Source organism: Balaenoptera acutorostrata, chromosome 1 (assembly GCF_949987535.1).
Source record: "Balaenoptera acutorostrata chromosome 1, mBalAcu1.1, whole genome shotgun sequence".
Taxonomy (NCBI): domain Eukaryota; kingdom Metazoa; phylum Chordata; class Mammalia; order Artiodactyla; family Balaenopteridae; genus Balaenoptera; species Balaenoptera acutorostrata.
In genome coordinates, this window is record NC_080064.1 from 163,051,683 (window position 1) to 163,077,324 (window position 25,642).

At 48.7% G+C, this 25,642-nt stretch overlaps 1 protein-coding gene across 19 annotated transcripts in view; it reads right to left on the reverse strand.

Moving 5' to 3' along the window:
* LOC130707341 (ras-related protein Rab-7b) overlaps window positions 1-25,642 on the reverse strand; it is an 85,308-nt gene that overhangs the window by 29,687 nt on the left and 29,979 nt on the right. For 6 of the 19 annotated variants that reach the window (XM_057541569.1, XM_057541574.1, XM_057541533.1 and 3 more), the window contains 3 exons: window positions 24,281-24,397; window positions 23,406-23,464; window positions 22,135-22,419 (listed from right to left, as the gene is read on the reverse strand). The exons of 4 other annotated variants lie outside the window; for them this stretch is intronic. The gene's annotated coding sequence lies outside the window, so the exon portion shown is untranslated. Of the gene's footprint in view, window positions 1-22,134; window positions 22,420-23,405; window positions 23,465-24,280; window positions 25,008-25,642 lie in introns of those variants that run through there. 9 more of the 19 variants (XM_057541526.1, XM_057541536.1, XM_057541515.1 and 6 more) reach the window with 4 other exon arrangements.

Here is a 25,642-nt window from a genome sequence, read left to right on the forward strand (position 1 = left end):
TGCATTTAAGACTCTTCCATCTTGACTTGAGGTGAAGGAGGATATACTTTCCATGCCCTCTATTGGTCATGGTTTTCAGATAAGAAAATAGAAACCACTTGTTATTTTAGTGAAAAAAGGGTGAAAGAGTGAAACTTCCCTTGTCGGCAATACTCTGTGTGTGTTGTCACACATGCCAGGAGAGTAATGCATCCTGACTCCATGGGGAGAAGAAAATGAAGAGTCCACACTTGGAAATTTCCTGGGCTCTGCAGCATGCCTCTCTTCCCTTGGATGATTTTAACCTATACCCTTTTCCTGTAATAAACCACATTTGTGAATAAAACAATGTAAGTGAGTTTCTGTGAGTACTTCTAGTGAATTATCAAAATTGAGGGTGGTTTTGGAACCTTCTGAACTTATAATTGGTGTCAGAAATAGGAGCAGTCTGATAGACTGTCCTCTCTAACTTCCCAGTTGGTTAACTTTTGCGGAAATCAGGTGCTGGTCAAATTCTTGGAAGGGCCAGAGGAGAGAGATTCAGGAGTGCCTCTCTAGCCCACCATAGAATTTCAGATTTATCACCATGGCAGTGACCCTAAAGATCAGGAAGTTGTTGTGCTACCTGGAGTCTGAAAACTATGGAAACCACTGCTGCTTTTCACAGCTTCCTAATAGCCCTGAGGCAGGAGACTGGCTGGCAAACAGAGAATCCACTGGGAAAACTCATGTTGGCCAGAGCACACGCACCTGCCGCCATGCTGGAGGAGAAAGAACGGCTCTGACTGCTACTCTGGCTTCCAAATCTAGCTACAGGGCATCTCACTGGCAGAATTAAACCACTCTGCAAACAAGCAAGTTTGGGAACCGGCCTCTAGACTCTTAAAGAGAAGAGAGCTAGAGCCCGTTGAAGGACTCCCGGCCTTGGGCTCAGCAGGAGTTCTCACTTGGAATCCACTTCCTAATTTTCCATCACCAATCTTTGATGCCCTCACTAGGAATGAAGAGTTTGAGACTCATGTGACTGGATTTTGGAGAGCTCCACGGCAAATCCTGCAAACAGTCTCACCACTCCTTTGAATGATGCATGTATGGTCCACGAGCTTCAACCACAAGCACCCTTTTAACATCTCATTACACATGTAACGATTAGGATACAATAAACACTTGGAATAATGAAGGTATGAACATCATTCCATGTTTTACCCCAGTCTTCTGTTTGGGAATAATAAATGTGATCATACAGCCTGATATTCAGGTGAGACCCTTCTCTTTAGGACCCTTATTTCCAAAATCTGCAATTAAAGGAGATAAATTAAAGAATTAATACTCATTTGGTAAAGGATAACTTGTTTATAAAACACTTCACCTGAATAATAGGGATTTCCAGATATTTACCACTTGTCAAAACAGAGGAAAGAAACTCTACAGTATTAAGAGCTATTGTGAGTTAAATACCAATTATTAATTAGGTGAAGTATCTCAGAAGCAGTTATGAAATCACTGGAGAATTACAATTTGTGTAACACATTGTTTTTATGAATGCATCTTTTTTATAAAAAAAGACCCAGCTATGCACTATGGGTATGGCATGGGTTGGTAAGTGCTTTCCAGAGGCCTCATGGGTGCATTTCCCATCTCCCTTGGATGCTAATCTCCTAAAGGGAAAGATTCTGTTGTCCGTGTTTATCGGTTAGAAAGCTTTCGGCTGCAAAAACAGAATATCCCAGTCAAAATAACTGAAACAATAAGGACGTTGATTATTTCACACATCAAGAAGTCTGGGAATATTCCCAGGTCTAGGGTTGGTTAAGTCAGTGTAATGAAGTCATCAAGGACTTACTGCCTTCCACCTACCCACTCTGCCATCCTCAGTGCCTGCCTGGTCCCCTCAAGGTGGCAAGATGGCTGCCAGGCACCCATCCTAATGCAATCACATCAGAAAGAAGGAGGACAACCTCTCTTCCCATTTCTCTTTTTGTCAGAGAGACAATCTTTCCCTAGAAGACTTTTCTTACTGGCTCCGTAATCAAGGCTGCGTCTCATGTGTGGTATGCTTGACCAGAAAGGAAGGAGGAGGCTGGGAAATGTTATTGGTTCAGCAACCAGTAACCAACTCTGCTCTTTCCTGAAGCCATAGCTCAATGCTCTGCACATAGTAGGTGCTCAGCAGACACAAGCTAAGAAATAAAATATCCAAGAGCCAGCTGGGACCAGTGCTCACTCAATCAATCTCAATGTCCAGGCTCAGTAGCCTCCCTCATAGGTACCAAGAACCAGCCCCATTTTCCTTCCTCCTGTCCTGGAAGCGGCTGGTAAGGAAACAAGTAAAGGAACATTCTGTGTTTTGTCACTATCGTGTTCTCCCATCTCCTGTAAGAGACTATGTGCCCAGACAGTGGAAGCCCAGAGACCCCACAGGAGAAGAGCTGCTGACAGGTGCATAATTGTCCCTGAGAAGATGAGAGAGCCAGTCCCGGGCGTGACCTCAGGAGGCCTGCCTTCAGATCAGGAAATAGAAGGGCTTTGTTCACATTCCCGGGGAAATTGAGGACAGCACTCTTGAGTTAAAACAAATGCGTCACGCAGGGCTCCCTTAGAGGAGCTAAAACCAAATGGCTTTCAAGAGAAGAGAACTGTAGTTCAGAGGCGAAAGGTGTCAGACTGCAGAGGTCCCCATCCCCAGCGGGGACCTGTGGGCTGGACACTCCCTCTTTCCTCAAGATGCAGATGGGGACTAACTAAAATGTCACAGCCTCTTCCACTTGCCACAGTGACAAAATCGCATTGATCTCAGTAGCTCTGTGGCCTCTTACCGGCGTTCTCTCTGTGTCCACTCAGCTTCCTCCAGGAAACCAGAGGAAAGTGAGACTTCACCAAAGATCATGGCAAGTGAGGAGCTTGGACACGGATTCAGCCCCAGCTGACCCTGTGACGAGAGCCGGAGCAGCCCAGAGGGCGCAGACCATTGAGGCAGAAGGAGGGAAAGGCATGCATCTTATACCTAAGGAAACAGAAGCCCCGGAGAGAGACACACAGGCACTTTGGCTCATTGGAGAGGCTAATGAGCCCACTCTCCACTCCTAATTAATTGTACAATCTTGGACAAGCCACATAACCACTTTGAATATTGGTTTCTTCATCTGTAAAATGGAGTTAATTATGTCGACTGCACAGAGCTGCCGCGAGCATCAAGTGAGATGAGCCGGGTGGGGGGCGGATCTTCCTGGACCAGGACATCTCCGTGACCGTCCCCCTTCCTACCCCTCTCCCCACGCCGCCTCGGGGCTCCTGGGAGCAGCAGGAGGCTATACACCATCACAGCACGGATGTTCTCTCCCCAACACAGCTCTGAGCCTGCCAGTTGAGGGGGGATGAGGCAGGCAGGGGACCCCACCCATGAGTCCCCCCACTCGGAGCATCAGCCAAAGTCTGGACGGTTCCTTGGAGGAATCACAGACGCAGCCCTGCTCACCCCACTGCCTGGGAGCCATCTCTTCTTTACCCCCACGAAACTGCTGCTGTGAGGTCCCGGCTCCTTCCTCCTGCCCCTTCCTTCCAAACCACCCTCCCCGGGCCTGCCCTCATGGGGGCTGCTGTCCCCACCCACAGCTTCAACCACCTGGTGGGAGCAGCTTTGGCCTTCAGAGACTAAGGACACCAGCCCCGCCTCCCTCCCACCTCGCCCTGGGCGTACCGGGACAGGACCCGCCCATGTCCCAGTTATGCTGCAGAGTCAGTGATGATCTAAGTGAGAACAAGAGCCCACGTGGACCAATCTGGAAGAGTGTCCTCAGGGAAGTCACTGTCTATAGAGATGAGCTCTTCTGCGCCAAAGCTCCTGGGCTCCTGGATGAGTGTCCTTGGCTATCCTGAGCACCATGCCCTGGCCAAACACCAGTTACCCTGCTTTCACGGCCCTTCTCATCCCCACAAGTCTCCCATTTGAATTAGAACTATCTCCTTCACAGGAAACTTCCAGCACAAATAGAGATACCCAGAGCCCCCGGGCAGCCCTGGGGTGGCAGCCAGGGTTTCTGCTTGTGACTTCTTATAGGACTCAAGCAAGAAGCATTAAGCCTCCGGATCCTCTAAAGCTGGATGTGTAGACATGATCTCCATCACAAGGGAGTTGTAAGGAATAACTGAATAGCAATTGTATTTTTAAAGCACTTTGCAAAGTGTCACATAAATAACTCGTCCTGTAAGTGACTGTCATATATATAAAATGCTAGAGACGGTGGGGAAAAAATTACCGCCAGAGGCAGAGACACACACATTCATGTCAGGAAAGCAGGTCTCTGGGAGTAAGTCACCTGCAGTGTCCTGAGAATTAAATGTCAGCAGGGACCCTGTCCCTGGTCTTCATTTCTCGGTTGCCACAAGCAGTCAGCAGGAGACGTGTGTATGTGTTTTAAAAATCACCAGCACTAAAATCCACTTAAAATATTAAAACAGCCCTGATGTGGGAAACTTACAGTGGCATTGATTCTACCTATGATTGCTTTTAATTCTCTGCAAAGAGTGAGATGATCAGACATAACCATTATTTTGACATCCTATCTGTGGTCGCTAATTCTTTATTCTCTGAGCGCCGTGGAGCCTGTGAAAGGGAGTTTTCTTTCCCCCAGTAGCATGGCGTTTAGCATTACTTAGATGTCACATACAAGTACAGCTCAAGGCCAAACTTCCCCAGCCCCACATATTCCCTCCATGATTAATTGGACAGTGTTGAGTCAGCTTCATTCTCAGTGTGAAAAAATTCTCAGAAATAGAATACGATTGCGTAAAAGTCAGCACACAATCCTTTAGTGGGACAACTTTGGCATCCTAGCTCTGAGCTTGAAACAAACAAAAAGAGTCCCATCCTGGTGATAAGCCAAGCCTGATCTAAAATGGGACAAACAGGGAGCATGGAAAGGCCAACACTTTGAAACACCAAGAAAATAGACAAGACTCAAACGAGACTTGATCAAGGAGAGAGAGAATACAAGTAACATACAACAGGAATGAAACAGGTTATAACTACAAATACCTTAAACATTGTAAGAAAATGCATGAACAGTTTTGTGCCAATAAAGTTTAAAACTTGGATGAAATGAACGATTTCCTCAACTTACCGACTTCAAAGCAAAGAGAAGGCACGCTTCTGGGTAAAGATAGTGGATTGAACACATGCCTTTAACATTTTTCCCTCCCTTAAACCCCACTAAAACCACAGGAAAGGATTTTTTTAAATTTGCCACCGTTCGGGTTTAATCCCTTTTCTGCCCTGTTGTGTGGTCTGCCGTTCATTTCCACTGAGCTCTTCTGTTGTGTGTGTGTGTTTTTTTAAGACAATCTCTGAGAGCAGTTTTCAATTCGCAGCAGAATTGAGGGAAAGGTACAAAGATTTCCCATACAGCCCCTGCTCCCCAAAGGATTTTTTTAGGAAAAAGACTTAAAATCCAGAAGCTGCAAATCAGAGGGACAAGTAGTAGGTAACTCAGCAGTCTTGAGAAGGTGGCGTGTCACACAGCACCACTGGCCCACGCCTCCTCCTGTTCGATGACCACTGCCCGAAAGACACCGGAGAGCAGCTTCTCCCTGGGCCATGGCTCAGCTGTGCCGGGTGCCTCTGTAGAGAAAGCTGGGGTGTCCACCTCGTGCTCTCCCGGGGTGGTCCCAAAGCCAAGAACACTCAGGGGCAGAAATAACACCATGGTTCTCTTCCCTTCTCTCCGAGCCGTCCCCTCGTAGGGGAAGGCCCTCCACTCCCTGTCCCCAAAAAGGCAGCACTTCTGCTCCCGACACAGGGTGGGGGCAGGGACCAGAGTGTGCGGGCTACACCGTCTTTTCTCCCCAACACCAACATCACACCTGACACCCCTTTCCTCCGCGTGTGCTCTTCCCCATGCGAAATAACTAACGCTGGAAAAAGGCTGTTGTGAAGCATCACCCCGCTCCCCCACCAAACCACAGCGCACGCCCAGACCCACTCCGTCCCCCCACTGGGCACTGCAGCCCAGACATGAGACCCTGCTATTCATACAGGGTGGATTTTCCAAATCTCCTATAGGTGTGAGGAAATAGAAAAACAGATTTTGTCTAACTTGTTTGCATTTTAAATAATTATAGGGCTTCCCTGGTGGTGCAGTGGTTGGGAATCCGCCTGCCAGTGAAGCGGACACGGGTTCGATCCCTGGTCCGGGAAGATCCCACATGCCACGGAGCAACTAAGCCCGTGCGCCACGACTACTGAGCCCGCGAGCCACAACTACTGAGCCCGCGTGCCACCACTAATGAAGCCCCTGCGCCTAGAGCCCGTGCTCCACAACAAGAGAAGCCACCACAACGAGAAGCCCGCGCACCGCAAGGAAGAGTAGCCCCCACTCACTGCAACTAGAGAAAAGCCCGTGCGCAGCAACGAAGACCCAATGCAGTCAGAAACAATAAATAAATAAAATAATAAAATAAATTTATTTTAAAAAATAATAATTATATTTGGTAAATTCGAGGTAAATGACTCCCCAGTCACACAAGATTTTTAAATGTAATAGAATTTACTTCAAAATGTTTTAAATTTTCATTTCAAATGGAATTCTCAGAAACTGAATTCTTCAGCAATCTGGCCTCTCTTAGCTTTTGGCAGGTTGTGAGAAATGAGCGAAAGGAGAGTGGAAGTCGTGAACATTACCATACAAAGGAAGGTACTGTATTTTCTACACTAAGTGCCTTCCGATGTCAAGAAGGTAGAGGAAGAAAATGTATTTTTAAAGGATAAAAACATTTCCAAATTTTCTGAATGGGATTTTTGCTTTTAATAATGAGAAGTGGTAACATTGATGGAGTGTCTGATCGGGGCCCACCCCTGAACCCAGAGCTGAACATACATTAACCCGTCCAACCCTCACAGCAACCCAGGCCAGTCGGAGCCACTATGGCCCCATTTTACAGATGAAGAAACTGAGGCTTGGTGAGGTTAAGTAATGAGGACTAAAATAATGCCTGCCATATCAAGTAAACAAAGGATGTTGCAGCCATCAAGCCATTACATTACAGTTGTCCAGATGGTGAGCCTTGAGGGAACTCAGGATGAGAAAACACAGGATCCTGGCCCCAGATAGCTGAGGTGCATATCAAAGGAATAAATTCAGTGAGCCCAGACTGCCGCATCTTCCCATACATAGAAAAGCACTAAATTCCTTAATGGGAGATATCTGGTTTTCTTTAATTAACAATAACCTTTTCACATTCCGACTACCTGCCCTTTGTTGCAAAAACTCCTATACACCCCGGCTCCTCACCTCACCTCCTCGGAGCAGTCTCTCAGAGTTATTTGAGATGCTGTCTCCTGGGCTTGAAGTCCTAAAAATGTTCATCGAATAAAACATACTCTCAACTTTTAGGTTACGCATTTATTTTTTTCAGTCGACAGTAACTCATCCAGGGTCACACGGCTAGGAAATGGGGATTCTGAGTTTATCTGACTCAGAGCCTGAGTTTTGAGTCAACACATATCCTGACTTTTTTCTGCAATCTTGTCTAAACCTTCTCTATTTCTACTGCTTCTAATACTTAATTTTTGTCAGGCTTAAGAAAACTAAACTTCTGCCCAGAGAAAGAATGTTCTATCCATTTAGATGCTCACTTATTTCTTGGTCCACAGGGCAAATTCCAGAAGACAGTTTCTCTACCAAGGTGAGTCAGAGCCCAGCGTGCTGATGCTGTTGGACTGTTTGAGATCGAAGGCCTGGTGGCACCCAGCCCTCCAGGCATGCTTCCCTGAGATGCCTACTCTAACAGTTTTGTTTGGCCATTGGGGCTGTTGAGAAGAGCTCGCTGCACCTTGATTAGGCTGGTCCCCTAGACTTTGCCCACTGGCCTACAGCACTTGCAATGTCCCTCTGGGGTCAATCAGTCCCCCCTCCCCCGGCCCCAGAATACCCCTCTCTCATCCCTCCTGGACACACAGAACCCTCCCAGGTTACCTGTGCCCCATAGTTACCAAATGGGCTCCCAACTGGCTCCCCTACCCTGACTCCTTTAAAGTACCCTACCCACCCCATAAACACCTGCCGCCATTGTAACTACCTCAGCTCAAGAACCCACACCACCCACCTTGACCCTCCTTGTCAGCAGCAACCCCTAAACTCACCCGTTCCTCACTTCATTCCCTGGCTCAGCCTTTTGCATCTGACTCTGTGGTGACCTAGCTCTGGACCATCCATTCAGCTCAGACCTTGGCCCCCTCAGACTCTGCTTCCAGTGTTGGCTCCTTGGCTCTCCCTGCCCACACCCCACCCCCCCTCAGGGTCCATGTCCCCCCACCCCTACCCTGCCCCAGTGAGAAGCAGACAACAGGATCCCATTAGGGAGAGAGGGAGGGAAAGACGTAAAGTGCTAGACGCTTTGCAATTGTCACTTAATCCTCATTCCTTTGCCGCTACTTGTAATTTATCCTCCACTTTACTCCAGAAATGGGTTAAGAAGCCTTATGAGACTACATAAAAGGCCAACTAGCATGAATTAACAGCAGAAGCAAAAGAAGAAAGAGAAGTAACAGGGCACATAAACCAAGATTAAAGAGCCAAGTGTGTCCATAAAGTCTGTGCTGGGCGTGGGCCATAGCTTCGCCTCGAATATCCCCTGCAGCCAATAAGAGGAGGACCTGAGCAGTGGCTGAGGCAGGTATTGCCATTTCCCATTGACAGGTGAGGAAACTGACCAAAAGGTTAAGTGACTCAGCCAAGGTCACATGGCCGACTGGTCGAAAGGTGGCGATGAGATTTAAATCTAGGCCTGCCCGAACAGAAGATGCTTCCTAAGTCTCTAAGACCCCCGGACTTCCTCCTGAACAAGAAGCATCCGTCAGCCTCTCTCAGCCACAGTGGTATCACCTGGATGATTAGAGAGAAGGCCACCTGGCTGCAGTGGGCTTGTCCCTAGGGGCCATGGCACTGAGGGAAGTGGCCTCCTACCGCTGCTCTGTAGGAGAAGCAGAAGCAATCAAGCTGCAGCCCTGCAGGACGGCCTCTACTTCTGTGTGACAGCCCTGCTTCCCTGCTTCACCCCGAAGCAGCATACAGCTAATAGGCTCGTCATCTGGGGAGATAACATTAGCCTCGTCATTACCATTTCACTAAATAAGTCATTTTAAAGTAATTACATTGCACCCTAGAAAGAATTAGCTCTGGTTGACTTTTCCATTCCTGCTGATTATGGCATTGGCAGAATTCATTAGTCCTGTAGATAAACCAGAGTGTTTGTGGGTGCACTGGGTAGAGACAAGCTCACATGGGCTGGTGCCAGGAGCCCGGGTGCATTAGGAAAGCTCAAGTCTGTGGCTGGCAACATGGCTTTGGGTCTGCCCGTGACCGCTCCTGGGCCGCAGCCATTAGCCCTGAGAGCTGCATGAGGCTGGGAAAGGCCTCCTCACTGGTTGCTTTGCCCTTTGCCTCTCCGTTTGGTTCCAGGAGAAAATCTGTGAATTGACTTGTTAACCACTTTCCTCTCAATTTGAGAGTCTCAAAGAGCAGCTGGAGACAGTGCCCTGAGGGAAGGGGAGCCTGGACCCTGTGCTGAGGAGCAAGCTGGGGAGGACCAGTCCAGGAACACCGGGTGCTGTGCAGTGGACGCATGTGGACAGTCACGGGCTGGAGTTCCTCCTTGGCCACTGCAATGGATGGATGTTCATGTCCCCCCAACATTCATGTGAAACCCCATCCTCAATGTGATGGTGTTTGGAGGTGGGGCCTCTGGAGATAATTAGGTCATGAGGGTGCAGCCCTCATGAATGGGATTAGTGCCCTTATAGAAGGGACCCCCAGAGAGCTCCCTCACCCTCTTTCCATCACGTGAAGACACAACAAGAAGATGGCAGTCTGCAACCTGGAAGAGGGACCTCCCCAGCACCGCCCATGCTGACACTCTGGTCTCAGACTCCCAGCCTCCAAAACTGTAAGATGTAAATGTTTGTTGTTTCACCCAGTCTATGGTACTTTGTTACAGTAGCTCAAATGGACCAAGACTGCCACCTACCCTTAGCCTCTCTAAGCCTCAATTTCCTCAGCAGTCAGCGGGAATAACAGTACCCTCTGGTAGGAGTGTTGGGAAGGCTGTCATTTGTAGTGTTAATAGCTAGATTTTAATGCAGTATTTACCACATGCTGGATACTGTTCTGAACACATAGACAAATTCATTTAACCATGATCACAACCTTATGAGGTAGGTACCATAATTATTCCCACTATCAGATGAGAAAATTAGGATCAGAAAGGTAAATAATAACCAGGTGGCCCAAGGCCACACAGCCAGCGAGTGGCAGAGCTGGGCTCTGGAGCTAGATGGTCACCTCCATGCCCCTTGCTCTTAGCCACTATGCCTTGTCAATTAAATGAGATAAGGCATAAAACATTTCATAGAAATTCTGGCATATAGAAAAACTCAACTACTGTTAGCTGTTATTGCTGTTAATTTTGCACATTAGTGGGATGGAGAGGAAAGACCAAACGGGAAATTCCACTGGAAGGGGCCCTATGACCCTGGGTTCCTAGCTTCCCACTGTAGCCCACCTCCCAGCAGACAGGAGTCCATTTCAGAAGCTGTTCCCTCCGTAGACACTGTAGTAATTTTTCCAAACACAGAATGTTGGGTTTGGGGAGCTGGGAAGGAACTGAGTGACCCTCTAGCCCAGCTCCCCCACATTACAGATGAGGAAACTGAGGCCTGGAAAAGTCACAGAGTGGAGGCGGCAGGGGCCTGGGTCCCCTGACAGTTCCTCTACCGCAGGCTTGATGTCCTATGCTCTTATTTGCATATTGTTTTCCATAAATTTGCATATTGGGCTCCAGAGATTCAGCATGTGAAACAAAATAAAAGGATTTATGGATACTGAATTCAAACGTAATAATCAACTCGACATACTTGACATGCAGCACAGAGCCCAGGCTGCCAGGGAGGTGCTGAGGGCGTGGTGAGGGAGGACGAGCGTGCGGGAGGCAGCCTCGCTCTGAGCACCGTCAGGAGCGTCACCGAGTGCCCAGGACAACCCAGGAGCTGCTCCAAGGAGCCCTGAGACATCTCCATGACAGCCCACCACAACTGGGACACAGATCCAGGACACAAGTCTCTCCATACAGCCTTCATGAGGCCCCGAGAGGCGAGGCAACTTCCCCAAGATCACTGGACAGCTTATGACAGAGCCAAGACAAGGACTCCAAGCCCCATAATGACATCCACCTTCCGGGTGAAGCTGCCAGGAGGCCTTTCTGAAGTGCAATCTCTTCTTCCTCTGGCTGAGGAGGGGGAGCCTCTAATCCCCTGTTGGCGCAGAGCTGTCCCCCTAAGGAATTGTCCCCTTGGAAAAATCCAGAGGCCACGAGCAGATGAGCCCAAGGACGAGTAAGTGCTGGGCTGTACGGACACGCCCTGGGTCGTCCCCGGGGCACAGCCCTGGAGCAGGCAGGCCCCAGGGCTGGTCTGCTTGGCCTGAGGGTGTGGTCGGGAGGGAGAGAAATAAAAACACCCACCAGAGCCCACGTGGGAAAAAAGAGAAGCCAACGAAGCAGTCACCACCCTGCTGGAAAAGAACAAGCAGGACTGACCCAGGAATGCCCAGCTCTCTCCTCTAGAGCCCAGGGGTGAGACATTAGCATGAGGCTGGGTGGAGGGCAGCTCCAGATGCTGGAAGGGACTCCGGAAGGGGGTCCTGAGAGACCCAGTTAAAGAGAGACTGTACTGAGGACCCTGGGGCGCCAGGAACTCAGTGAGAGTAAAAGGCCAGAGACAGCCCAGAAGACACCCCTTCAGTCTGCAGTGGTTTTCCTTGCAGTCACTTGGCTAAATACAGGGAATTTGCTGATTAATTCATGCAAGGGCCTGCCGATCACAGACTGCAGGGAAACACCTTCTTCTCCAGAGATGGTGCGAGACAGCGTGGAAAACCATCTTCTGGACTGGACTGAAATTGTGCCTGGGGTGGGCAGATGGGCCTTCAGGGGCTCAAGTTCAGGGTCCTGCAGACCCTTCCTCTCTGGTCCACAGCCCCGGAATTCTCTCTCTGCCTGGCTGGGAGGCTCGAACTGAATGGGCTATAATTTGAGTTTGGGCATGTTGGAAAAAAGTAAAGAAACTGTCCTCTTCTTCACCTTCATGGGGGGTGGAAGGAAGTGGGCAGGGTGGGTGGGGCATTTATAGGCCGGGGAGGGACAAAATGAAAGCACAGGTGGAAGAAAGAGCCCCAGCAAAGGTAGCATGCTTGGTGATTGTAGTTAATATCGAGCCATCCTGCATGATTAAAACACAGTGATGACACTGGGGTGGAGTCTGGAAAGATGGCTTGGGACCCATCCAAGGAGGCTCTTGGACACCGTGCTAAGAGTTTGACTATCATTCTGCTGGCAACAGGACACCACTGAGAGCTCTGAGAAGGAGCCAGAGTGATGCACTGTTGCTTTAGGAAGCAATTCCCGATGCAGGGGACAGAGAGGCAAGAGCTTGAAAGGAGAAGAATTAATTAGAGGCCTCTGCACCGGGACAGGCCAGGCGAGACAAGGGAATAGCCTGAATTCAAGCAGTGGGAAGGAAAGGGGGAAACAAGGAGGGAGTGAAAAGAGAACTGACAGGAATCAGTGATGGGTCAGCTATGAGGATGAGTGAGAGGCAGGCGTCAAAGATGACTGAGCTTGGAGCCAGAATGTCTAGGTGATGACATTAAGTGACATCAAGGATTTGGGAGAGGGGGTGCGAATTAGGTATAAAGGGAGAAGAATGAGTTCATTTGGCAACATGGAGAACCTCAGGTGTCTTCAGGACAACCTTGTGGAGATCCCCAGAAGGCAGTTGGAAACTCAAGACCAAGTCAGAGGTAGTTGGGCTGGAGAAAGGATGGGGATCTGGGGGTTGATCTCATTAAAGGAGCCAGAGAAGGAGACTGAGAAGGAAACAGGAGACATTGAGAAGGAAACCCTGAAGAATTCTGAGCAGGTAAAGGTGAGGACAGACAAATCCTCAGTAGCTAGCAATGGCGGGGGGAGAGTGGGGGGGACCTATGGGTAGGTAGCAGGAGTCAAAAAGGCAAAAACAAAAAAACTCTAGAAGATTTTTTGTGAGAAAGTAAAGCCCCAGAGTGTACAAGGCCACTTCCACTCCCAGGACCTGTCTGGGAAAATAATAATTTCATAAGAGTAGTGAACAGGAAACATGCAAATATCCTGGATTATTCAAAATGGTTTATACATCTCAGGTTATTAAGACTGCATTCTTCAGATTAATTTACTCAGTGAATTCAAATGGAATCTTTTCATAACTTTATAATCATCGATGGCGTAAATATTTAAAAAAACCCACAGTTACCGTCAGCTCCATCCTTCAGCGGCTCCAGCCAAAAATACTGTAATCATTCTCGACTCTTCCCTCCCAGTCATACCCCATACCTAACCCAACAGCAGATCCTATAAACTTTCCTCACCACCTCCATGTCTGCAAGGCTGGTCCAAGCCACAAAATGCCTGATATTTTGCGGGTACTCAAAAATCGAGGCTGAATGAACGAACCTCCAGCTTATGGGACCACCCTCCCCACCTTCTGAATCTCTGTCCACTGGCTCTATATTCAGCTCTGCCAACAGGGGGCGCCAGCTGTGCAGGTGAACCCGCTCCGCAATTATTCCTACAATTGTAAAACCTGCCCCCTTGTGGTACAGCCTCCCCTTCCAGAGACACCAGCTTCTCAGAGGTCTGAGTTTCAGCTTGATGGGGTCTCTCTAAATTTCTGTGTTTTAATAATTCCAACCTCTTCCCTTTGTTCACTCAGCCCGACGCAGTAGCTTCCCACAGCTGTTACCTCCACGGTACCTTTAAGGACTCTTTTTATCCATTCAATTACTAGTTATAACTTTTTACCTAGATAACAATTTGCTGCGTTTCATTCTTTCTGTTCAAATAAACGTTATGGTTTCTGTCCCCCGATGGACCGTGGCAGATACAACTCACCCCTCAGGAGAACCACCCATAGCCTACAACCTTCATACCTGGCCTTCGACCTGTAAATCAGGTGCTGAGAGTTGGGAAGGGCTCCAGCCCTCATGATCTAGGAAAGAGCGGAGGAAAGTCCTTGTTCACACTCTCTTCTGTTCCACAGACTTGCCTGAACTCCAAGATGCAGCTAGTGCCCTCATGGTTCCCTGTGCCTGTCTCCACCGCATGCTGAAGCCACTTGTTTTTACACACGTCTCTCTCCTCAGACTATAGAGACTTACCCACAGGAGGGATCCTACCTTATTCATGTAGCCCATTGGCCAGCATACCTCCCTGCACACAGTAGGAGCTCAATAAGTTTGATGAGCCTAATAAACATTGGTAATCCGATATTCCAACATGATATGAAAGCCACTTACTTGTTTTAATGTGCTATCCAATCTACTATAAATACACACACACACACAAAATTCTATGTGGCAGTAAAAACAAAATAGAAAAGAGAGAGAAAAAAATTAGTCTGCTTTAATCACCACAATGCAAAATGGGACTTACAGACAGGAAAACATGGCCAGTCCCCAGTGAGTCTCTCTCCTCATAATGTTCGGCTATAATTATGTTTGCATCATGTCTGCATGTTATTATTTACATTTCCGTGTTGGTTGGTGTTTGTACAGTTGGCAGGGTTCCCGAGGAAGCTTTCCTTCTGAGGCCAGAGACGGCTGCATGTCTCCTGGAAGGGTTGCTGCGGTCCCCAAACAGCTGATGTCCTCCAGATGACACCAGCCTCTGAGACCAGGAGGACCTGCCAGCCAGGCTTTCCTTCTGTCTCAATCCATCCAAAATCTCCCTCTCTCTCTCCTTCCTCCTCCCCCCGCCCCTCCGTCCCTCTCATTTCTGGGAGAGCATCTATTAGAATCACTTGTGAAATAGATAACGACCCCTTTATAGCTGCTAGTGCTTCCCCTGTGTAATTAGGAAGTGCATTGTTGTGTAATTCAGAAACTAATTAGTAGTAAATGTTTCAAGAACGCCGGTGGAAGCGGGAGGCCAGCTGCACTTCCTCGGCCAATCATCTGGATTGCTTTCAGCTCCAGGGGAATGTTTCTGGCCTCTCCCAGGGGCTTTCCGCGAGTTGGCCTTTTCTTCTTCACCCTGGGTGGTGGGGACACAGCTGCAGAAGCTACAGCTGGCTGCACATCAAGGTGCTTTGACCCAGTGCCAGGCAGCAGCCACAGAACATGGCTCTCAGCTGCCCAAAGAGCTCTGGGGGCGCTTCCAGCCCAGGGAGTGCAGGAAGTGGACGTTACCCAGCAACCTGAACCTCAGGACGCCAAGGATACTGCCCTCTCTGGGGAATAGCCTGAAATTCTTTCCCTCTGATATAGAAAGGATCCTGGCACAGAAGACAGGAAGAAGCAAGGAAGGCAGTTGGCTGCTTCCTGGTCCAGCAGGTCCTGGGGGGATGCAGCGACGGCCTCAAAGTCACAGCCCAGGCTTTTCCAAACAGGCTGTTGTCTTTTCCTATGCTCTTCCCTCCTCTCATGCTGTTCCCTCCATCTGGAACACCTTTCCCTCTCACTTACTGGTGCCCGCACAATCCCTAGAATATAGCTGATGCATAATTAATATTTACCAAATGACTGAATGAAGTCCCAGCTGCCCAATCCCTACCCATCTTGCAGGAAACCTGCTCCCTTTCCTGAGACAGCATTAACCTCTCTCTCTTCTTGTGGCCTGTCTTTTCTGTACCTCTCTTCCAGCACTGATGTTACACTGTTTCAAATTGTGTTACTTGTGTAGGAGTCTGTCTCCCCCATTCGCCTGGAAGGTTCTGGGAGGCAGAGACCTCTGTTATTCATCCCTGCGCCACCCACCATCCCATCATCCCACCTCACCCCCCCCCCCCACACCTCCCAGGGCGAGCCCTGAGCCTGGCTTGTAGTCGGTGCTTAAGACGTTTCCTGATCGAATTACTGAGTAGAATTGAAGAGCATGGCTCCACGCCCTGAGAACCCGCCCCACTGCCCTCAGGAGGCTGAGGGCATTCCACTCCAGGTCTCCAGGAGTAGCTTAGGGGCCAAACAGAAGCCCCTCGTGCCCACTGGGTAAGCCCACTGTGCAAATCCACACATGGGTGTCTGTGAGGTTCTGGAACGGGCTCCCTGCCAATCCCTCCCAGAGCATAAGTAGAATAACTGTGACTACAGGAACATTTGGGCTTGAATTCCATCACTAGATAATGTCTCTCATCTCCTAATCTTCTCTTCCTTGCTGAATTCAATTCGATTCAACAAGCCGAAATTGAAGGCTTACACTATGCACAGAACCACAATACCTTCTAAATCCCAGAGAATTCCCATGTGCTTTCCTGTGTTTTTACTAACTGAGCCGTTCCCCTCTGTGAATATTCAGAGGCAGATCGCTGGTCTGCAGGCCTCCCCGGGGGGCTGGCGTCCTCAGGGCCAGGATGAGTACTGCCCCGCCCCACTGGCTGAAAGGAGCCTTGAACCTCAGGGTCAGAGAACAAGGTGACCTGAACAAAAACCAGGTGTGGCCCAGAAGGGGAGGCTCCAGCTCAGATGGTTCTGGCGCCAACGGGCCACCAGCAGGCGATGCCACCGGCAAGGACGGGCGGGCTTGGATGGCAACCACAGTGGGGGGAAAACTAGACGCCCTTTTCCCAGATTCCCGTCCCTACAGACCATCCTGCCTGGTCCTGGGGAGAGGGAGGAAACCGGAGGGGATGGGCGCTCTGCATGAGATTTAATTAGACTGAGAAGCAGATAGAGCAGATTCATATCACCAATATTCTTTCTTAAAGCTGCAATTATGCATCAATCATTCAATACCCCCCAAAAATGGAAGAAGGCTGTAGATTAAAACCGGAAAAATGAGGACCCTGGTTGAATCCTCACTCAAATAAACCAACTGTAAAAGTATATTTTTAAGTCAATCAAGGAGATTTGAATATAGACTGGTTATTAGATGTGATTAAAGAATTATTGCTAATTTTGTTAAGTTGGATAATAGTATTGTGGCTGCGTAATAAAATGTCCTTTGCTGGAGATGCACAGTATAGGGTAAAATGTCATGATATCTGCAATGTACTTTCACAAAAACTTCTTCAGGAAAATTCTTCAGCAAAAATGATCAAACAGATATGGTAAAATATTAAAAATCATTCACTGTAATGGATAATACATGGGACTTCAGTATACAGTCCTTTTATTTATATGTTGTTGATATTTATTGATATATATATTGGTTTTATATATTATTATTATATATCTTGATATTTATATATTGATAATGTATAAATATGTAAATGTGTACATAAACATATAAATGTATAACAATAAATAAATAATACATAAAATCATTTTAATAGAAATAAATTTATAAAATATAAGAATGTAGATATAACAAATATGAAAAAAGAAAAAGCAAGTTTCAGCAGATGGCAGTGAATTGCTGGGTCTCCACATGCCTGCACCCCTGGCTCTGCTCCAGAGTACAGCAGGGAGCTGGGAGAAGGACCATCAGCCTTCACAAGACCTTCATAACTCAGTGGCTGGGACAATATCCCCTGCCTCATTTCCATCCCCCATGAAGCCCTATGTTTAATCAACAGGTGAAGCAGACACAGGCCTCCCAAAATTGTAAGGAGTCAACATGTGTATTTACAGCTTGCAAACTCCAAATCACCACCCTCTCCCCCACTAGAAGATGGGCCCTCCTTCTCCACACAGCTGCCACTAGTAAGTGACTACTGCTATCCTTCCCAAAGACTGCAGCTCAGATATGACAGGTACGCGTCAGATAGGATCGAAGGCAGGTGGGATTCAGGACGCTTCTCTCCATCCTTGTCTGTATCACACAGATGGGCTCCACAGTCACCCTGTCTATAACATGGAGCTGAGGAGCAGGGCAAAGGTGGCAGGTAGGTGTCCCCGCACTAGGTCCTTCCTGACACTGTCTGTTCTGCAGTGCAGAGAGAGGTTGTCAGGGTGGGGGGGTGTCTTGGTTGTCCCCTGTCCAATTACGTGAACTCTCGAGGTCAACCCAGCCCGTCAATCAAAGGGAAGGGTTCATGTATGAAGGGAGATGTCGACCGGGGGGCTGGGATCCCCCGTGGAAGAAGAGCGGAGAAGCGTGGGCTGGGGGATGGGGTTTGGCCGTGTCCTGGAGCCACAGAGGAAGCAATGACAGGATCAGGGCCTGCGGGAAACTGGAACATCGAAAGCTGAAAAGATGCTGGGCATCTGAGAGGCTGCGCAGCGTGAGGCTTGGAGTGAGAGGCAAGAAGTCAGCCTAGGTGGCAGAGTGAGAACAGCTGATGCAGGACTTTGTACTGTGCCCCGCTGCCCCAGCCCGGAGGAGCGGCTGGCTTCAGGGAGGCGGTGAGGAACGGAGGGGAGCCCCGAGCAGGGCGGGGGCCTCCGCCAGCTGCGCCCCGGGCAGGACGCACAGGATGCCATGCGACCCGGTGCTGTCGGGACCTTGGTGGGAAGAGACCCCTGCTGCGTGTGGCAGGGCCACCGGCTTCTCCCAGCCCTGCTCAATGCTGCTTCTGCGATTGTGCATAACTACCGAGACCCCTGCTTGGGCCGGTGACGTGAGCAGAAAGCTAATAATGCGTGACTCGAAGCTCTCACGGGAAAGGGGACTTGCTAGAGGTGGCCTTGCTGGTGTGGAATTACCCAGAATATTCGATACCCCCTGACCACCTCCTGCCGTGGTGTCAGGTTCCATGCTCCCGGAGGTCTCAGTTGAGTCTGGGGGCGGCATGGTGGCGTGTGTGTCCTTACGTTGACTAGTGAGGAAACAAGCTCGGCCTTTAAGAGAAGTGGCGGGGCTCTGCAGGCGAGGGAGGATGGCGAGGAACAGAAGGAGGCTCACCCTGACCCCCACCGCTGCCTCAAGCCTCCTGCCGAGCTGCTTCACTCTCCTTCCGGAAAGTGGGGAACCCGAGAGCCGCCACAGACTCTCTGCACGAATCAAAGACCCGCCGACACGGGAGGCGGCCCTCTGGAGGCAATAACTCCCTGTGCTCCTGGCATGGGGGTGGGGAGGAGCCTGGGGAGGGAGCGGCTCAGCAGGGGACCCCTCAGGGGACACAGCTTCTCCTTCTCACCATCCCCCGCTCCAGCCCTTCACCCGCCCACGGAGGCTGGCTGTAACGCATCCAAACATCAGCACTTCCCCTCTGGGGCTGCCGGGAATTGCAGTGAGGGACCACTGCAAACCCATCCTCTCTACTGGGAAAACAAAGTGGGGCCCAAATGCTACAGTACCTCCTCATTTGCAAAGGAAAGGACACGGGTTTCGTTCATTGAGCACCTGCTCTGTGCCAGGCACTGTTCCAGGCTCTGGGGGAATTAGGAACACTCTGCATTCACAGACTGTCCACAGGAACAGGGAAGACGTGAAACACGTGAACGCAATAACGTGGGGAGGGCTCGGCCGGGGAAGCGCAGGAGCCTCCCTGGGGGATCCGCGCCGAGGCGCCACCATCCAGCAGGGGCTGATCTTGCCTGAGATGCAGCCACATAGAGGGGCGATGAAGAGGCCACACCAAAAAGCAGCACCTCTGCTGCCTTAATTCAGGGGGCAGAAAGGAGCATACTGCAAACTCTCAGGTGTTTAAGAGGAAAACTATGCAGTGTTAAGATCCTTAGCTGGCCTCACACGCTGTACTGGTAAGAAGTCCCCAGAACAACACTTCCCTGAGACTGGGACCCCCAAAGCAAATCCATTTTGTAACTAAGCTGTTTTTTGTTTTTTTTTTTTGTTTGGTTTGGTTTTTTTGCTTACCAGACTATTCCCTGAAGTAGCTTGTAGGCCTGAAAAATAAAACTACCTGTTGCCAGCTGATTATAACACAGTCCTTTCAATTTAGGCAGCCACGCTATATTCGAAATGTAAAGGAGAACTGCTTTGTAGTACTTTATTTTTAAACAATGGTGTGGGTCAGGGACTTGTACCCGGCTAGTGAGCATCAGACTAACACCACCTGGGCCGACAGGGGCAGGCTGGGTGGTATCCCCAGGCAGCCTGAGGGCAGCTGGACATACACCTGCTGGGTCCTGCTGATGACCCAGGTGATGAAAGCTCCCTCATACTTCTGACTACATGTGGAAGGACCTCTTTACTTCTGGGACCCACAGGCTGCCAAACAAATATAGCTCCTTCTCCACCCTCCAATGACTGAACTTTCCCTGCAGGGGCGCCGTCCCAGAGCCTCTCCCTGAGGGGTGAGATCCCAGAGCTCCCACAGCCCCCTTCAGTTAAGGGCCTACCCCTTCCCCCCGCTGGGCCTTGGGAGAGTTGAAGACAGCATTAAAGCTGACTGGTGTTCAGTCAGAATGGCCATCAACAAAAAGTCTACAAATAATAAATGCTAGAGAGGGTGTGGAGAAAAGGGAATCTTTTTACACTGGGAATGTAAATTGGTGCAGCCACTATGGAAAACAGTATGAAAGATCCTTTAAAAACTAAAAGTAGAGCCACCATATGATCCAGCAACCCCACTCCCGGATATATATCGAGGGAAAAAAAAGAAAACACTAATTCAAAAAGATCCATGCACCCCAATGTTCATAGCAGCACTGTTTACAATAGCCAAGACATGGAAACAAACTAAGTGTCCACCAATAGATGAATGGATAAAGAAGATGTGGTTTATATATATATATATATATACACACAATGGAATACTGCTCAGCCATAAAAAGAACAAAATAATGCCATTTGCAGCCACATGGATACAATCAGAGATTATCATACTGAGTGAAGTAAGTCAGAAAGAGAAAGACAAATACCATATGATATCACTTACATTTGGAGTCTAAAATATGACACAAATGAACCTATTTACAAAGCAGATACAGACTCCCAGACATAGAGAACAGACTTGAGGTTGCCAAGGGGGAGGAAGGGGGGAGGGATGGATTGGGAGATTGAAGTTAGCAGATGCAAACTATTATATATAGAATGGATAAACAAAAAGGTCCTACTGTTTAGCACAGGGAACTATATTCAATATCTTGTAATAACCTATAATGGAAAATAATCTGAAAAAAAAAATATATATATAACTAAATCACTTTGCTCTACACATGAAACTAACACAATATTGTAAATCAACTATACTTCAAAAAAAAAAAAAGCTGATGGCTGTTATACCATACTTATAAATCATGTTCCTATAAGGAACATTCATCCAGCTCTACTTCTGGAGGTCAAAAATTAATCCTTAATCAGACTAATAGAGAGGCCAAGGCATAAATGTGTGTTTTCTCTCCAGTAGGTCACAGCTATGGGCTGAATGGTTGTATCCCCTTCAAATTCATACGTTGAAACCCCACCCCCTAACGTGGTAGTATCAGGTGGTGGGACCTGGGGGGCTAATTAGGGTTAGATAAGGTCATGAGGGTGGGCCCCTCATGAATGGGATTAGCGTTCTTCCAAGAATCATGAGAGAGCTTGCTTCCCCTCTGCTCTCCACCCTGTGAGGACACAATGAGAAGTCTATAGTCTGAGAGAGATCTCCAGAACCCAACTATGCTGCTCTGATCTCGGACTTCTAGCCTCCAGAACTGTGAGAAAATGTGTCTGTTTTTTATAAGCCACCTGGTCTCTGGTATTTGCTCAGACAGCCCAAACTGACTAAGACACTCATCTTCCTGTACACTTCATTTCCAACATCTGCGTATGAGAGTCAGCTCTGTCTCCAACTACCCATTAGGACACTAGGCTATGGCACCTATTTTCTTACCAACAACAAAGATCGCTGTGTTCCGCCATGAGCAAAACTAACCTGAACTGCATTTCCCCTCAAGCTATTTGTCAGGTAAGAATTCCCCTCAGCAAGAATTTTCCTATCCTTTCCTTTCCTTTAGCCCATGCTGACCTGCAGTATAGCAATTTCTCCCGTCTGCGTGTGAGGAAGAAAGGCCTCTCCCCCCAGCAGACCCTCCCTGCGCCCTCCTCGGAAGGGCGGGAGCAGCTCCTTTCCTGACGGCAGTCCCCGGAGGCAGTTGAATCTATAGCAGGCCTTTCCTCCAAGAAATTCACCCACATTTCCCATCTTTCAGCAGCTTTGGGCTGCATCATTGCTCAAGAACATCTTTTCTAAAGCAGGAACACCCCAGGGCACCCCCCAGATTACATATCACTAGAGGAAGGCAGAAACCATTTTGGCCCACAACTTTAATTAATTTCTGTCTCTCCATTGTGCTCTGGGATCAGCTTAAATGCTGCTGAAAGAGATCTCGGGCTCCCGGGACTGCTCCAGTGGGACAGGCCAGGATCTCAGGGAACAACAAACGGCAAGGAAGAGGTGAATAACCAGTGAATGCTCCCCTGAGGATAAATGTTCACAAAACTGTAAAGAAAGGGAGAAAAGAGGCAGGCAGGCTGGCAGGGAGCGTCACTGATGTCCAGAACCCTGGGTCAGACCAACACACAGCACAGCCACTGCAAAAGAAGGAGATCGGGGTGAGCTCAGGGGTCCTCAGGAGCTGGTGTGACTGCGCCAGAGGCACTCTCCTGCCTCACGTGGTATGACTTGCTCTAGCTGTGTCCTCCAGTAAGTGCCTTGCTCAGCAGGAGGAAGCAAGGAAGGCCTTAACTAGGTCACTACCCTCTGAGCCAGAGCCCCATGGAAAAGTGACTTAGGAAAAGCTTAGCCCCAAAGGGACTTCCAAAAGTTTCAGGTTCAACACTATTGAGCGGGTGTTTGTAGACATCCACAGACATGCTTCCAGGAAGGTCTTCCCTAGATCACTGAAAGGGGTCAATGACATTCCCATTCTAGAGAAGAAAAGAAGTGGTTGTACCCAGACAGTTAGGCAGGGCCAGGAATAACCTGATGCTCTAGTTCCTCTGCCTGAGAAGCAGGTCAAGGGCAATGCCTCCTGGCCTGGCCCCTCAGGACATGCCCACACCTGCATCCCCACAGGTCAATAAAGGCCCTGCTGCATAGGCTGCAGCCCTCCACAGGGGAAGGGCACGACGTTGTCAGCGTAAGACATTATGGGCTTTGTACACAGTAATTTACACCCATTTATTTTGCATCTGCACTCTACCTTGTTGCAATTTAATTCTTTGTTTCTGATATCCTTCTATACGTCAATCAAAGATGCCTGGTCCTAAAAGTTAGGCACTTTAAATTGTACCTACCACCCACAATTCCATCCAAATTAATAAGAGCTTGCATCCTTGAAATGATTTGAAATGTAACTGTCGCTTTACCTTTAAAACAACAACAATAATAATAATTATAAATAAAAATATTTGAAAGATTGATGACAATCACACTCCTCCTGGCAATGCCTGCCATAGAACATGCGTTGTATCCGCGTGGAAATAAGACAAGTCAGTGTGAATTAACAGCGCTCGGCATCAATACCATCCAAGAATGTTCAAGTACCATCAGCAAGCAGTTTATCAAAACCATTTACCTCTGCCAGAGAGAGCCGGACAATGCCATTCTGGTCCTTGTCCAGAAGGCTGAACAGTTCTAGAATGCCAGAGAAGGAATGAAATCAGATGGGGATGTTCCTGGACTTTGGAACAGCCAGGGAGCCGTCTCTGTCCACCCCACCTGGTACCTTCCCCTGGCCCCTGCACCCTTCCCAGCTCCCACTCAGCTTCAGGTACCCCGAAAAGCTAGATCTGGATCCAGAGCCCAGGGTGAGGGTTTTAGACAGCAGATGTCCCCCTGCCGAATTAGACAAACTTCCAGATGTGAGCAGAGAAGGTCCTTTTGCCATCTCCCCCCTCAGAAGCTGTAGAAACTTGCAATTCTTTCAACAGAGGTAGGGGATGGGGTCGTGGAACAGAGGTGGTTGCCCCATTTGTGGGTAATCCAGTCACTGAGCTTTCCCCGTTAGAATTTACACTTCCCAGCCCTCACTGGAAGGAAAACTCCCTCCCTTAATATGATACCTTAGCATGAGCCCAAGGGGGCACTAGACCATCTATAGGCTTCCAGAAGGGGACCCCTCTTCCCTCCCTGGGAGGTGACACACGCTCTCAATATGATCCCCATGGAGGCATAGATGTTAAAAGCCATTTAAGGACCGTTGCTGGGACTCATTCATTTGGCCCAGTGACTGCATGTAGTAGGTGCACAACAATCTTTTTAAATCTCCCAGAGGAGGCAGCACCTTAGGCGTGGCCAGCTTGGGCTTCCTCAGCCTCTTTAGTTTCTGCTTCCCCTCCCCCAAGGATGCCACAATTTCTGAAGCCTGTCTGGTTCCGCTTGCTGGCCCTGCCCCCTGCCCCTCTCCGCACCTCAGGAGAAATGAGATAGGGTTAAAGGAGAGTGACTCACTGAAGAGGGTCTCCAGGCGGATCATACAAGCAAGGAAGCTGTCAAAGTCGATGCCAAGTTTGCTGCATGCATACTGCATGGTGATGGTCTGCTGTACCTGGTTGTTGAGGGTGAAACCTACGGGCAGAGGGGGGCCAAGGTTATAGGTGCAGTGGGGGGCTCGGCCCTGTCTACAGCAGAAGTCAGGGCTGATTCAGGCCTGACTCTGCCCCCTACAAAAGATACCAGAAGGGTCTGGTCATCCAATCAGTCTCCTTATAGATAATCCTCAACAGGATGAGCCTTCTCCCTGATCCAAGAATAAGACCTGTAGCTCCAGCACTAACTCAGCTGTGCATCACATTGGCCACAGCAAGAAAAAACAGGGAAGGTGAGGGGACGGCCTCTCCTGCCCATCCCGTTCACAGCCCCGTCCACTGTGATTGCTGTCACCTTCCCAGTAACAGGCAAAGTCCTTGGAAAAAGTCTAAAGAATCCAGCAACATTCCCTCCTCCCCCCGCCTGAGTGAGCCAGAGCCCCCGAAGCAGCTGCTCCTTTAACCCCGTCCTGTGTGAGCGAAGAACAGACGCCCTCAGGCCACCTACATGCAGAGGTGGGTCCAAATCCAAAGCTGAACCCCGGGAGCTGTGCAAACAAAGAAGAGAAAGGGAAATCTCTCCCAGCAGCCTCAGGAGCAGCGGATTAAAGTTCCACAAACAACTTGATGTACCTGCATCTGTGGAATACCTGAATAGACAACAAATCATCCCAAATTGAGGAGGTGGACTTTGGGAGCAACGAGATATATATATTTTTTACCGTCTTCTCTTTTTGTGAGTGTGTATGTGTATGCTTCTGTGTGTGATTTTGTCTGTATAGCTTTGCTTTTACCATTTGTCCTAGGGGTTCTGTCTGTTTGGTTTTTTTTTTTTTTTTTTTTTTTTAGTATAGTTTTCAGCACTTGTTATCATTGGTGGATTGTTTTTTGGTTTGGTTGTTCTCTTATTTCTTTCTTTCTTTTTTTTTTAATTACTTTAAAAAAATTTTTAAATTATTTTTGTTTCTAATTTTAATTATTTTATTTTATCTTTTTCTTTCCTTCTTTCTTTTTTTCCCCCTTTTATTCTGAGCTGTGTGGACGACAGGCTCCTGGTGCTCCAACCAGGTGTCAGGGCTGTGCCTCTGAGGTGGGAGAGCCAAGTTCAGGACATTGGTCCACCAGAGACCTCCCAGCTCCATGTAATATCAAACGGCAAAAATCTCCCAGAGATCTCCATCTCAACGTCAAGACCCAACTCCACTCAACGACCAGCAAGCTACAGTGCAGCACACCCTATGCCAAACAACTAGCAAGACAGGAACACAACCCCACCCATTAGCAG